At 39.1% G+C, this 16,112-nt stretch overlaps 1 protein-coding gene across 14 annotated transcripts in view; it reads right to left on the bottom strand.

Annotated features, from left to right (window-relative positions):
- Positions 1-16,112, bottom strand: part of ANK3 (ankyrin 3) — a 703,328-nt gene that overhangs the window by 85,982 nt on the left and 601,234 nt on the right. The gene's annotated exons all lie outside the window — the stretch shown is intronic.

Raw genomic sequence — 16,112 nt, 5'->3', positions numbered from 1 at the left:
TGGGGCAGAGTAGCTAGTAGCAACCTAGTGCTTCTGCCAAGTAAGCCAGATAAAATACAGAAATTGTATCGGAATGCAGCAGAGAGCACGGCTGAAGCATCAAGAACTAAAAGAACTACCAAACTCTGGGAGGGGGAACATCTTCAGGAGTTGAGTTGACTTTCTGTTGCCCATTTTTAACTTACAGGCTTTTGTCAGTTACCACTGCAAACAGATTTGTACTTTTAACCTACAGGGATCACTGTCGTTGAATAGAAAACCCAGGAGAGTTTTGGTGGAGATTTGGGTGGCCTCAAGCATGCTACAGTTTCCTGCTAAGAACATGTGCTGAATTCTGAAGCTGTGCAGAACAGGAAGCTCAAAACCTAATCAGAAATATCTCTGAAGAGCATAATGGAGATTTTTGGCAGTTAATAAGAAAATGACCTAAACGTTTAGAACTTATAATGGGAAGAGATTTGAAGATCATACCACAATTTTAAATAAGGAGGCTGGTGAGCTGGGGGGAAAACAGATGTAGTATGAGCTTTCACCAGGGCTGCAGACCAGCCTCATTTCAGCAAAATCTTTAATGAATTAAAATTTACTATTCTATTTGCCTAGCAGAGGGAGGGCAAACATTCTGTGGAGGAATATATCACCTTTGGGTGTGTCCACAATTTTTTATACACCATGTCTAGCATAAAGTGAAAAATTGCCAAGCATGGTCAGAGTGGATGGATAAAAACACAAAAATGAAATAAAACCAAACCAAGCTAGATAAACACTATAAACAGACTCCTAGGCCATCCAGATTCTGAGGTAAGCTAATAAGTGCTTTATAATAACTATGATTAGTATGTTTACAAAAACACAGGGAAAGATAGAGAAAATAAATTAAAAAGGAAAGAACACTAGAATATACATAAGAAGGAATCAAATGGGCATTGGTTCAGTGCTAAATACAATGTCGGTTCTTGACTTAGACACAATATAAAAGAGGGTTAAGTTAGAGCCCTAAATGGAAAAATATACAAAATGAAGGATAGGTTAAAAAAATAGAAAACAGTACAAGACGTGGAACACTGAGAGATTTTAACATAAGTGTAAATTGGACCCTTAGAAATAGAAGAGAAGAAGAGAATAAAGTAGAAGCTGTATTTGAAAAGATAATGGCTAAGAATGTACCAAATCTGATAAAAGGTTTTAGCCCACAGTTCCCCCCGAATCTGCTTCCTACTGAAACCTCAGTAAAATGACAGTCACATATTTAAAAATACGCACACAGAAAGGACAGAGAGAATAAGAGAAAATACATCAGCAGAGAAACAGGATTGGCAAGAATTATCTTTAAAAGGTGATTTGACTTTCATAATCCCCTCAGTTGTCAAATAATGATCCCCTGCCATCACTACCACCAACCCTAGCAGAAGACTAAAGGCAGGAGACTAGAAGGCTAGAGGCACCATACTGAAAATGGGGATTGTATACTGAATATTCAGACTCCCAGCCTTCCTTTACTGGTCTCCCAGACACAGTTAGGGACAGAGTTCTAGGCAGAAAAATGGGAAGTCTCTGAGGATTCTGACCTGCCCACTGGAATTTCCCAGTGAAATGTTCTGGCTTATTACTTCAGTGGAAATCACGGATGACAACCTCTACAAGATATAGAGAGCTTTCAATGAGCTTATTAATGAGTAGACAGTTGTCAGTCACTAGAGAGTTGAGAAAAGCATCTAGTATAAAAACAAAACAAACAAGCAAACAGAAGGAAAGCAAATTGGAGGAAACAGGCTTTTCAGGGAGAAGAAAACTTAAAATTATTCATTAATATCTAGAGAGGGATGAGATATTTTTACACCTATGAAACAATAGACTACTTATTTAAAAAAAAAAAAAGAAACATTCAGGGAAAAATAAAAAAAAAAAAAAAAAAAAAAGAAACATTCAGGGAAAAATAACTCTCAGAAAGTAACAAATATATTGAAAAAACCCTAGGAAGTATAGAGAAATTTTTAACTCTAGAAAACAGGAGAGAAAATACAAGAAAGCAAAAGATAAGTTCAGGAGGTTCAAATCCTTCTCCTCAGTCTAAAAAAAAGAAGTTCTAGAAAGAAAAAAAAAATGTGAACAAAGGAAAATAAATTAAGGAAACAATTTAAGACATTTTCCAGAGCTGAAGACAGAGTTTGCCAGAGTCAAATAACCCAGTGAGTGACCAGTACTGTGAATACAGAACCCATTATGGTACATCATTGTAACATTTCCGAATGTAGAGACAAAGACAGAGTCTATAAACACGGAGAGAAAAAATGGTCACAGATGGAGGGCCTGTATCAGACTTTTAACAGCAAAACGTGAAGGTAAAAGGCAATGGAGCAATTCCTTCAACATTCTGACAGGAAATGACTTCAAGTCAGAATTCTATAACCAGCTAAACTAAAAACAAGTATGAACCAGACAGATATTTTCAGATATATAAAACCTTAAAAAACGTTTTTCTCATGCACTCTCTGAGGAAACTACCGGAAGATGTACTCCATGAAAATGAAGGACTAACCCAAGAAAAAGGAGGTCATGGACTCCAACACAAGATAAATCAAAGGGAATTTTCATGGTTATGATGAAGGAAGACCCCAAGAGCACATCTGTGTGTAGTGGACCTACAAGGAATATGACAAGTAAGAAAGCTCTAAGCAAGATGAGGTAAGTAGACAAGACAGATAGAACACCTAATGAATGTGAACATATTGAGAGATATGTACACCTCGGGGAGAGTTTTGGGGTTGGACTATTGATATGCACAGAGGACATCAAGCAAGTGAAAAAACCCCAGAGAAAATAAAATACTGTGCTGGAAAGAAAAAGCAATCAGGTTGGGCGCGGTGGCTCATGACTGTAATCCCAGCACTTTGGGAGGCTGAGGTGGGTAGATCACTTGAGGTCAGGAGTTTGAGACCAGTCTGGCCAACATGGTGAAACCCCTTCTCTACTAAAAATACAAAAAATTAGCTGGGAGTGGTGGCATGCACCTGTAATCCCAGTTACTCGGGAAGCTGAGGCAGGAGAATCGCCTGAACCTGGGAGGTGGAGGTTGCAGTGAGCCGAGATTGAGCCACTGCACTCCAGCCTGGGTGACAAAGCAAGACTCCATCTCAAAGAAAAAAAAAAAGAAAGAAAGAAAGAAAGAAAAAGTAATCACAATATAAGCCACATATGTAACATTTACATAGGTGTAACAAGATAAGCATCAAATAGAGCTATAAGCAAAATAAATTACAACTGTTTGGGGAAATGAGAGGATACAAAGTGTGTATGGTTGGGGAGGAAAAGTGTGGGAAAAAATTAAAGCTTCAGCTTTCATTTGGGGAAGTCAATAAATCATTCTTGAAATGGAGAAAAATCAACAAGAACAGTATACATGTAGTATTTAGAGATATGCAAGCACATCATAAGAGTCACCAAAAATTATTCCAAGCACTTGTCTCTGGAAAGGAGAAATTGGGGACTGAAGGTGTATATGGGGATTATGTTTCTTCCTAACAAGTGTGTCTTGTAGAATGATATGGCTTTTTATTTAATTGCATAACTTTGGTAATAATAAAATCTGAATTTAAAAACTTACTCTGAATTACACAGATTTAAAAAAAAAAAAATAGCCCTGAAGTCAAATTGAAACATAAATTTGTAGAACAATTATATGCAAGTCACTATCTCACCCACGTCCTAGGAAAATGCAAAAATGAATGAGGAACAGCTTTATCTGCATTTAATGAGCAAGGACACATCTAGTGAATGGGTGTGCAATTAAGCTTCTAATAAGAATCCAAGAAACCAAGGTTCTAACCTGCCAAAGGCAATAAACCATTTAGGAAAGTTCTCAAATTCTATGTGGGTTAACCAAAGATGAGGTGTTGGTTTCAGTCTGGCCTTAGTTAATAACAACTTCTACTGACTTTTGGAGAACCAAACCAACAAACCTTCAGAGTAGGGCAAAATACTTAATACAAAGTATCCTTTAATTTTTTTGGCATGAGTGGAGTGGAGGGGAAGCTACAGTTCCTATATTGGGGAGCCTAAGGTTAGTTTTCACAAAGGTTTATTTTTTTAAAAAAATTTCTCATAAATAAATAATATCATTCCTCTTTAGTAATTACAGTAAATTATTTACCTTTGGTACTCTTAGAAACATGTACTGGTGCCATTAATTATTGAAACAATGACTTATATCTCACAAAAAGGTATCACTGCAATCATGTAATATTTATCAAAGCCAGAGTGTGCCAGGACATGGATTCCACATCCCTCTGAGTCCTTTCTTAACTTCTCTACTCTTGCAACTCTGCCACTCATTGAAGCTTTGTTGTAACACGAACAAATCTCATACCTGATCAAAACAATGACCTATATTATTTTGAGCTATATGTCCCAATATGTGTCCCAGATAGTAACACTTAAACATGTTTTTAGGTACCTTACTACTTTCTCTTCTGAGTTTTGTGTTTTCAGAGAGGTTTGCTCAGGTTTATGAATAGACATAACTCAAGTTTAATAACCTAAATACAGGCAAACAAAATACTCTTCCTATGGAGCATCCATCTAACTATAAAATGAAGCAATTCAATGGAACCTATGGTTTTATGTAGATACTGAATTAGTATTTCATTTCCATGCTACCTGTCTGCAAAGACTTACTCCTACAGATTAGAATCTACTTAAAACCGAAATATAAAATTTCAACTATTCACTTACGTTTGTTCTGACATGTTACTGTGCACAGCACCACAGTACTAGCAAAAAACTTTGCCCCTATTTAATTACTGAACAAATAGACATTTAAAATGATTAACAGGGCTGGGCGTGGTGGTGTCTCATGCCTATAATCCCAGCACTTTGGGAAGCTGAGGTGGGTGGATCACTTCAGGTCAGGAGTTCAAGATCAACCTGTCCAACATTGTGAAACCCCATCTCTACTAAAAATTCAAAAAGAAAATCAGACAGGTATGGTGGCATGCACCTGTAATTCCAGCTACTCGGGAGACCGAGACAGGAGAATCACTCGAACCCAGGATGCAGAAGTTGCAGTGAGCCGAGATCATGCCATTGCACTCTAGCCTGGGCAACAGAGCGAGACTTCATCTCAAAAAAATTACAAATAAATAAATAAATAAATAAATAAATAAATAAATAAAAAGAAATAAAGTGATTAACAGATACTCCATGTTCATGGATTGGGAGAATCAATATTGTTAAATATTTAACAGTAAGTTCATACTGCCCAAAGCAATCTATGGATTCAATGCAATCTCTACCAAAATAATGATATTCTTCACAGAAATTTTTAAAAAATCCTAAAATGTATGTGGAACTACAAAGACTCAGAACAGCCAAAGCTATCCTAAGTGAAAAGAACAAAACTGGAAGAATCACATTATCTGACTTTAAATTATACTACAGAGATACAGTCACCAAAACAGCATGGTGCTAGGAAAAAATCAGACACATAGATCAGTGGAACAGAATATAGAACCCAGATATAAATCCATACATCTACAGTGAACTGATTTTTGACAAAGGTGCTAAGAATGTACACTGGAGGAACAATAGTCTCTTCAATAAATGATGCTGGGAAAATTAGATAGCCATATGTAAAAGAATGAAACTAGGCCCCTATCTCTCGCCGTATACAAAAATCAAATCAAAATGAATTAAAGACTTAAATCTAAGACCTCAAACTATGAAACCATTAAAAAAACACACACACATTAGGGAAACTCTCCAGGACATTGAACTGTGCAAAAATTTCTTCAGTAATACCCCACAAACACAGACAACCAAAGTAAAAATAGACAAATGCGATCATATCAAGCTGAAAAGCTTCTGCACAGCAAAAGAAACAATCAGCAAAGTGAAGAGACAACCCACAGAATGGGAGAATGTATTGACAAACTATCCATCTGACAAGGGATTAATAACCAGAATATATAAGGAGCTCAAACAACTCTCTAGGAAAAAAAAAAATCTAATAATAATGGGCAAAAGACCTGAATAGACATTTCTCAAAAGGAGACATACAAATGGCAAACAGGTATGTGAAAAAGTCCCCAACATCACTGCTCATCAGAGAAATTTAAATCAAAACCATAATGAGATATAATCTCACCCTAGTTAAAATAGTTTTTATCCAGAAGTTAGGCAGTAACAAATTCTAACCAGGATTTGGAGAAAAGGGAACCCTCTTACACTGTTGGTGGGAATGCAATCACCACGGAGAGCAGTCTGGAGGTTCCTCAAAAAACTGAAAATAGAGCTACCATGCTATCCAGTAAGCCCACTGCTAGGTATATACCCAAAAGAAAAGAAGTATATCAAAGAGACATCTGCACTCCCATATTTATTGCAGCACTATTCACAACAGCCAAGATTTGGAAGCAACCTAAGTGTCCATCCACAGATGAGTAGAAATAGAAAATACATACACAATGGAGTATGTATACACAATGGAGTACTGTTCAGCCATAAAAAAGAATGAGAGGCTGTCATTTGCAACAACATGGATAGAACTGGAGGTAATTATGTTAGCATAAGCTGGGCACAGAAAGACAAATTTCTCATGTTCTCACTTCTTTGTAAAAGCTAAAAATAAAATAATTGAGTTCATGGAGATAGAAAGTAGAAAGATTGTTACCAGAGGCTAGAAAGGGTAGTAAGGGAGTGCAGGGGTTGGAGGGTAGTGGGAATGGTTAAAAATGTACAAACAAACAAACAAATAAACAAACAAAACAGAAGGAATGAATAAAGGCAGGGTGCATGGCTCATGTCTGTAATCCCAGCACTTTGGGAGGCCAAGGTGGGCGGATGACTTGAGCTCAGGAGTTTAAGACCAGCTGGGCAACATGGCAAAATCCCATCTCTATAAAAATTACAAAAAAGAGCCAAGCGTGGTGGTGTGTGCCTGTAGTCCCAGCTACTTGGAAGGCTAAGGAGGGAGGATGGCTTGAGCTGGGAGGTAGAGGTTGCAGTGAGCCAAGGTAGTGCCACTGCACTCCAGTCTGGGTGACAGGGCCAGACCCTGTCTTTAAAAAAAAAAAAAGTATAAGACCCTAGTATTTGGTAGTACAACAGAGTGACTATAGTCAAAAGAAATTTAATTATATACTGTAAAATAACTAAAAGTACATAATTGGATTGTTTGTAGCACAAAGGACAAATGCTTGAGGTGATGGATACCCCATTTACTCTGATGTGATTATGCATTGCATGCCTGTATAAAAATATCTCATGTCACCCATAAATATATATACCTACTATGTATTTACAAAAATTTAAAATAAAAATAATAAACAGGATACCACATATGATGATGGTTAAAGATGAACTTGACCCGACTTTTAAGTTTCCTCAGCAAGGAGGGGTGTTGCCTGGGCTTAATGGAAAAGCTTGGCTTTGAAGTTGAGTCACAGACTTAGATTTGGAAATTGCCTTTGCCTCTTGTTAATGGAAACACTTCTTTCCCACTCCCGATTTTTCCAGTTTGAAAAGACAACTCAGTTGTGTAACTGTGGGCCTCTCCCTGTCCCTTTATATTCACTTTAGCCCTGGAAATTAAAGTGATGTATCTGAATGACAGATTTGGGAAAAGTAGCTGGGAAGGTTCTGCTCAGATCCAGTTTTCAATCTATGGGCACAGAGAGTGAGCAGCCTCCTCTTCTCTCCAAAGCCTACTTCTGCAAAGAGTGTGCCTGGCCTGGGCCAGCACCACAGTCAACAGGTAGGGGAGTGTGCCTATCTCAGGGGTTCAGTTAGCAGGCCCACATGGCTCAGACACTAAGCTAGTCCTCGCCTGGCCTCCATCAGGAATAAAGGAGATATTTTGCCATTGACCTTTATCTTTACTTATTGAAAGCTCCTTCAGAGATGCCCCAGCATCACCTGCTGGTTTTGTGATCATTAGCAGATTACTCAACTTTTCTCAGTCTTCGTTTCTGCATTTTCAAATTGGGGATGGTTGATATGGAGATAAAAGAAAACAAACGTCAAAGTCTGGCACTAATGCAGTGCTGGTGTTGGCATGGAATTATAATAACGTCTCCTTATATGTGTAAAGCCTTCCATACTTTTCAAAGGACTTTCACTTATATTAATTAGCTCATTTGTTACAATCTGATCATTTATGGGGGAAAACAGCAAAAACAAAAATATTCCAGTCCCAGCACTGGGGCATTGTAGTAATATATACAGGATGCTTTTATCACACCAACGGAAGCCATTCAAGAATGCATCTTATCAATGCCTAGGTCTTATTTATTGACTCAAAATATTTACATTCCTTTGTTAAAAGCAATACCACAACTTACTGTGCATTAGTTCAATGGCCAAGGACTGACCTAGCCCTATATATTCATTTTTTGGTTTGAGTTGTCAGAACCTATTAGCCCTGGGAGTAATGGAGCCATTTGACAGATGAGGAAACTGAGGTTTAGAGAGACTTCAAAAACCAGGCAATACAAAGTTAACACCTAGCACTGGGTGGCTTTAATAGAATACTATGTTGAAGAAAAATTCATATTGAATTTTTAATAATTTTTATTCCCATGCCAAAGATAATATGAATAAGCATATCACTTTTCATTTTGGAAGTGATGTCAAGGATTATTAAAGTGAAAATGCACATTATTTAATAGAGTCCAAAGCCTGACTAATGATGATATCACTGTCTCCAAGAGCTTAATACTTTCCAAAAATAGTTTCTCACTAGTCCTATTCATCAGAGGAAAGAGGAGAACAAGTACATACTGGCCTTACAAACAAGGACACACCCAAATGCCCAGGTCTGGAAATAATTGTCTAGGCAGGGAAGAAAAGAGGCAGGGTCAAGAAAGTGTTTGCAAGAGAGAGAGAAAAAAAAAGGAAATCCAATTAACTCCAATATTAGTAATTCTTTAGGTTGCTGACTGTCAACCTCCAGTGTTAGATGACATGACTTAAGGACCAGAACTAACTCTGCAAGTTTCCTTATCTTAACAGCTCTACCACCTATGGGGGAAGGTGGTCTTGCATATTAACTGGTGGCCTTGACAGGCTAATGTTAACAGCAACCAGCAAATCTCCCAGTAACAGGTCACATGCAACACTCAGTGCAACAATTCTGGAAGACTGTAAATACAATTTAGTTTAGCAACAGTTGGATGATACAATCAGACTGGGAGCCACAGAAAGTAAAGGGCTATCAGGGATAACTTCACTCTATGGCCACAACTTGGACAGGGCCAAGGCAGGGGAACTCACGAGAGTGTCAGTTCCCCACACAAAGAATAAGATGACTTGGGTTTGAATCAGGCTCTGCCACTCCATAGCCCAGTGAATGGCAAGTCAGAAAACTCACTGAACCTCCATTTCTGCATTAGGGTGACAGGTAGAAAATATTAATTGCCCTGATTCACTGTGAGAATGGAATGGCCCAAGTTCTTGACTTGAAAATTCTAAATTAGCATGCAAACAAAAACATAGATGATGCTAATCTCATACCCTAGGTATTTACTTATTTATTTTATTTTTTGAGGCAGAGTCTCACTCTGTCGCCTAGGCTCAAGTGCAGTGGTGCGATCTATCTTGGCTCACTGCAACCTCTGCCTCCTGGGTTCAAGCAATTCTCCTGCCTCAGCCTCCCCAGTAGCTGGGATTACAGGCATGGGCCACCATGCCCAGCTGATTTTATTTTATTTTTTGTATTTTAGGTAGAGACGGGGTTTCGCCATGTTGGCCAGGCAGGTCTCGAACTCATGGCTTAAGTGATCTACCCGCCTCGGCCTCCCAAAGTGCTGGGATTACAGGCATGAGCCACTGTGCCCAGCCTACCTCTAGATTTTTAATAATTGAAGATCATTTATTTCTTATATTTCTATAATGTTGCATCCCTCTATGTAGATATTTAGGATAGCATATCCTTTTCACACCACAGGGAGAAGTCAGAGCTGCCTGCTGGATTAACAAAAATAATAGTGGTGTTTTTGCTTTGCAAAATACTTGTCTATGCATCAATTCTTCCCATGGCTAATCCACTTTACTCAGATCTGCTATTCTTCGCTTATTAGAGTGGCACTATTGCCTAGTGGCCAGGAGGAGAATAGGTTTAAGCACCCATCAGATTTATAGTCAGTTCTCAGCTCTACCGCCTAATAGCTGTGGACAAGCTATTTAACTGGACAAGCTAAACACTCCTCACAGCCCTAGCCTCCTTGTCTGTAAAGTGGTAATCATAATACCCATTCCATTAGGTAGCCAAAAGCATGAAATGAGATGATGCATTTAATAAAATATTGTGGCAGGTACCGTATTAAGTATTACAATTATTGTGATGTGCAGTGGATATTGAGTGAAATGGCAACCTCCTACCCAAATTGATAGTAGCAGGTTTAAACATCCAGCACAACTACATGGAAACACTTTTACGAAATGGATTCCATAAAAGGAAACCTGACACAAGTAGTAAAATAAAATAAAAATTAAAGGCCTACCATAATAGAAAAAGCAGGTCTTTTTTCCCTTACAGTATTTATTTTCTTGAAGTCAACTCTTATTACTCTTAAGACTTATTTTATTTGAGAATAGCACATAAAGAAACTATGCTAAATTTCCAAAGTGGATTGATTTCAAGGCAATCTGGTTATGAACTTGAACAGAGAAAGTGAATCAAGGTCAGGGTGGAAGCTGAGTATGTCAACACCCAGTTTGAGACATCAAAACTAACTGTACTACTTTAAGGAAGTTACAATACCAACCTCTCTGCCTTAAAAAAAAAAAAAAAAATCTGTAATCTTGCTGACCAATCTTTGAGAGGTGTTGAATGGATCACCTGAGTAATGCTGGCAAAGCACTTTGAAGAGAGAAAGCAGCATATTAAATGTCACCAGTCAAATGCGCTTATCTTCTAGGGGGACTATCTCTAGCAAATCTTTAATCTGAGGATGGCTACCTTCTGCCACCATGCACATTTCTGTGCACCCCCCCTTAGAAATTAGCTTACATGAAAGAAATAGCAAGGTTAATATGCCAATGGGTGTGGGAGATGGGGGTGGGAGTGTGGGTGGAACAGGGTTGAGAGGTAGAGGAGGAAAATCTGACTGTTAGCATAGGCAGCCTTTTGGGTTAGGTATTCTTCTCCCTTCATATTACTGAGATAATTGAAAATGCCTAGATCTTGAAAATACAAGCAGGTAGTTTCTTCTGAAGAACTCTCCAATTTTCACACTACTTGCTAACATATCAAATTGTACATTACACATTATATGACTAAATGTATATGAAATCATCCTTAGCCTCAAAAAAGACCAAGTCCAATCCAAAGGAATCAGGATCCTTGGCTGTGAGATAAATCAGAAGAGTTATGGGGTAGAAGATGTGACAGCAGCCTTCCTGTACACGATGGCTATAATGAGGCCTCCAATATCACTTACAGAATGTTCTCCACAGTCAGCATTCAAACAGCCAGTGCAACTGTTGACATCACAGTCTAGTTAAGCCTTCTACACCAGTCACTATTGAAGGCCTGCCACTAGTCCCCTCAGGAGCAAACCATGTAGGCAAATCTGGTCTGAAAAGGAAGTCTTCAAAAGAAAGAAATCTACTCAGAGAGAGAGCAGGGCCAAACAGCTGTCCTATTCCTCTCTTCTCATAGATTCACTGTCCCTAAGTCAACAGAACTATAAGGAAATGGAAGGTGTTCAATTTAGAGTGATCAATTGGCAAGGGGCTCCTTTCTAAAATTTTTGTTTAGAAATATCCAAGTTTATCCAGGAGTGGTGGCTCATGTCTGTAATCTCAGCACTTTGGGAGGCAGAGGTGGGCGGATCACATGAGGCCAGAAGTTTGAGATCAGCCTGGTCAACATGGTAAAACTCCGTCTCTACTAAAAATACAAAAAAATTAGCAAGGTGTGGTGGTGCGTGCTTGTAATCCCAGCTACTGGGGAGGCTGAGGCATGAAAATTGCTTGAATCTGGGAGGCAGAGTTTGCAGTGAGCTGAGATCACACCACTACACTTCAGCCTGGGTGACAGAGTGAGACTCTATCTCAATAAAAAAAAAAAAAAAAAAAAAAAAAAAAAGAAAGAAAGAAAGAAAGAAAAAGAAAAAGAAAAGAAAAGTAAAAAGAAATTCCCAAGTTTATAGCATTCTCTTAAATCATAGTTCCTCATTTTCTTTTTCTTTTGTTAACACTGGATTTATTTAATTTTAGAGAGAAAGCATAAAATAATAGAATCTCAAGGTTGAATGGCACTTTAAGATGCTAGACTTTTTATGTTTCCATTGATATGTGGTTGTTCCTACCAGGTTTCATTACCACCAACAGCAAGCACATTAGTAATGACAGAAAGCCAAATTGAACTGGTTTAAGATACGCCCTTTCCAGGGATGGGGGAGATTGAAATTAAATTGCTGGTTTATATGGCAAGAAAATCTGAATGGTGCTAACTTCAAGGTTGGTTGAATCCAGCTCAAATGATGGTAGGAATCATTTGTCTTCACATTCTACTCCCAGCAGCTTTGGGCTTATGTCATCTTTATAGCTTAGGAACCCCAGTGGAGTTTTTCTTTCCCAAAAGGTTAGACAAAGTCTCAAATTGAGTCTCACTAGACGGGCTCAGATTTCACTTTTCATCCTAAAGTAACTGCTGTAATCCAGGAGATATGAATGCTCTGAACCGCCTGATTTGGGTATCAGTGTTGCAGAACAGGAGGGACTTATGCCCTGTCTAAACAACATTAGCTGAGAAATGGGTAGCGGTTAGGGATTTGGCCACCAGATCCAGGCACTGCTATGGAAATGGGTATATGCGGAAAGCCAAATGGGTGTATACAGGGAAAACCAACCGACATCGGTAAGTGACTTCTGCTTTTCTCCCGTCTTTGAACAACTCTATAAAAAGTCATCCTGAACTAAATGCTTCTGCCTACAGTATATACATACCTTTCGGTCTTAGAACTAATTCTAGGGTCATTTAAAGGAAGAGAAATTAACTGGTTAGCCTGCTATTTGTAAACTGATGTCATGCCTTCTACTTTTTATCTGTCTGAAGGTCATATATTTCCATTCCTGTAATGATGCCTTCCATGCCATAATTTTTAGTTATTTTTTTGAGACAGAGTCTCACTCAGTCTCCCAGGCTGGAGTGCAGTGGTGCGATCTCGTCTCACTGCAACCTCCACCTACTGCGTTCAAGCGGTTCTGCTGCCTTGGCCTCCCAAGTAGCTGGAATTACAGGCGTGTGCCACGACGCCCAGCTAATTTTTTGTAGTTTTAGTAGAGACAGGGTTTCACCGTGTTAGCCAGGATGGTCTCGATCTCCTGACCGTGTGATCTGCCCACCTTGGCCTCCCAAAGTGCTGGAATTACAGCCATGAGCCACCACGCCTGGCCAGTTCTTCATACTTCTTATAATTGTTACTGAATACATTATGTCAGTTCTTTTTAAAGTACATTGAATAAATAAAATACTTTATTAGGATTAGAAATAAATGTAATGAAGAACACTGTCTAAATATAATCTTTCATGCTAAAAAATAGATCACGACGGGGTTCTGTGGCCTGACCAAGAATACTAGCAAGTACAAGATCCCGGAGGACAGACTATAAAATACCTGGACTCCTCACAGGCCTTTTTCTTGCGCTGAGCAATGCAGATGCAGAGTGTTCAGGATAAAATGAGGCAATCTGGAGCCAGATGGCCAGTGACTCTGCCACTTACAAGTTGTGTCCCCGGGGGTGAGTTACTCAAGCTGTCTGTGCCTCAGTTTCTTCATTTGCTTTTCTTTTTTTGAGATAGGGTCTCACTCTCTCGCCCAGACTAGAGTGCAGTGGCGCAATTTTGACTCACTGCAACCTCCGCCTCCCAGGCTCAAGAGGTTCTCCTACCTCAGCCTTCCGAGTAGCTGGGATTACAGGCATGCACCACTACCACTCAGCTAAATTTTGTATTTTTAGTAGAGACAGGGTTTCACCATGTTGGCCAGGCTGGTCTCGAACTCCTGACCTCAAATGATCCACCCACCTTGGCCTCCCAAAGTGCTGGGATTACAGGTGTGAGCCACCGTGCCCAGCCTCTTCATCATTTTAATGGGGTTAACAAATTATTTCATAGGGATATTGTGAACTGTAAACAACTTAATACTGCTAAATCACTTAGAATAGTTCCAGGCACATAATAGAAGCTCAAAATGAGCTGTTTTCACCACCACTGTAAGTGTTACCACCATTATATCTCCTGACACTGAAGGCATCTAGTGAATAGCATTCCATTTATGTAATGAACACTGTCTGATGTGGATCACACACAGTAATGTGTCTTAAGTACATTAAGCTGTACCAGACAGTTGCTTTCAATAATTACATCAGAAGAAATGAAAGCACCATGCTATTACAATCATCCCAGACAATCAGGCTTCAGTTTAGACTCATCCCTTTTCTTTATTTATTAACTCCTGTTTGGAGAGGAATGTTTCCAAGCACAGGTGTTGCTCTCAATCTGACACACACAAATCTGAGCTTATAAAACAAATACATTAGATGTTGACTGACCAATACACACCGAGCTTCCAGTGAGAGTTGCCTTAAATCGGTAGTTACTAACTAACGGTACAACCCAGACATGTTAATTCTGATTCTGCAGGCAGCTTGCTTTTAAAAGAGCCACAGGTAATTCCAGTGTGCACCCCCACTTAAGAACACTGACTATGAATCAGTGGCTTTCACTGAAAATCTTGGGTGCATTTAGAATTGCATGCCCAGGCTCTACACAGGCCAAGGAAATCAGGAACTAAGCAACCGTCTTTTTAAAAGTTCTCCAGGTGGCAGGGCATGGTGGCTCACACCTGTAATCCCAGCACTTTCGAAGGACAAGGTGGGCGGATCACTTGAGGTCAAGAGTTGGAGACGAGCCTGGGCAACATGGCAAAATTCCGTCTCTACTAAAAAATACAAAAATTAGCCGGGCGTGGTGGCACACGCATGTAATTCCAGCAAATAGGGAGGCTGAGGCACAAGAATCACTTGAACCCAGGAGGCGGAGGTTGCAGTGAGCTGAGATCACGCCACTGCACTCCAACCTGAGTGATAGAACGAGACTCTGTCACACACACCTCCCCGCCAACACACATATCCCCACACACCAAAGTTCTCCAAGAGATGCTCATAAGTGGTCCAGATTGAGTCATTGCTTTAAATAGAAAGATCTTTTGACAAATCCAAGACATGATTTTATTTACATATACATTTTCCATAACACATCTTCAGGTGATTTTTGGCTAACAGACTTCTTTCATGTTTTCTGAAATTACTGCTGTGGAAAGGCTACATTTTGAAATTTATAAATACAGAGTTAGAGGAATGAAAGACATAAACTAATGATTTTTTGTCACTTAATTCTAATAGAAAATGTTTAAATGCACTTCTGAAGTAAAGGGAAGGTAAAAGAATAGGAAGTTCACGATAACCTGTAACAAAAGAGTCTACTCTCGACTATCCAGGAGGGAATTAAGTAGGTTATGGACTAATCAATACTCAGGCTCAACAGGGGGTGGGGATGGCTCCACCTCTCCCACTCCCCTCCCCCAGCTCTGGCCTCCACAGTGCCTTCAGCCAGCACAGGTCCCCAGAAGGAGAGGTGGCAGGCCTACACTAATCACCCTGGGTCTCAACTGCACTTTAACCATGGTTAATATGCAAACTGATTAATCAGCAGGCTAATAAAGAGGCAATTGTACTTTGTATGAGTGAGATCTACTCATTGAAAAAGAGAAGTGTATGAGAGTTCATTTTTACTCATTTTTCACCTTTACTTGTCAAGGCAACTTTAACTGGGCAATGACAGTGTAGTTTTAAATGTGACAACAAGTTATATGTCATTGATTTGGGAATTCTAAATACCGAAAACTTCTTTCATGCTTTCCAACAAAATTATTACTGTGGAAGAGCTATAATTTGAATATTATAAATATAAAATTAGAGAAATGAAAAACAGAAACTAGTAATTTTTTGTCATTTAATCCTCAAGTGTTTAAATGCACTTCTGAAGTAAATGTTTCCCATTAGTCTTGCACAGTGTATCTAGACACTTCTGTCTGCCACCTTCTTCT

Source organism: Chlorocebus sabaeus, chromosome 9 (genome assembly GCF_047675955.1).
Source record: "Chlorocebus sabaeus isolate Y175 chromosome 9, mChlSab1.0.hap1, whole genome shotgun sequence".
In the NCBI taxonomy this organism is placed as follows: Eukaryota; Metazoa; Chordata; class Mammalia; order Primates; family Cercopithecidae; genus Chlorocebus; species Chlorocebus sabaeus.
The sequence above is the reverse complement of the archived record's forward strand: the minus strand, read 5'-3'. Positions and strand labels throughout refer to the sequence as shown.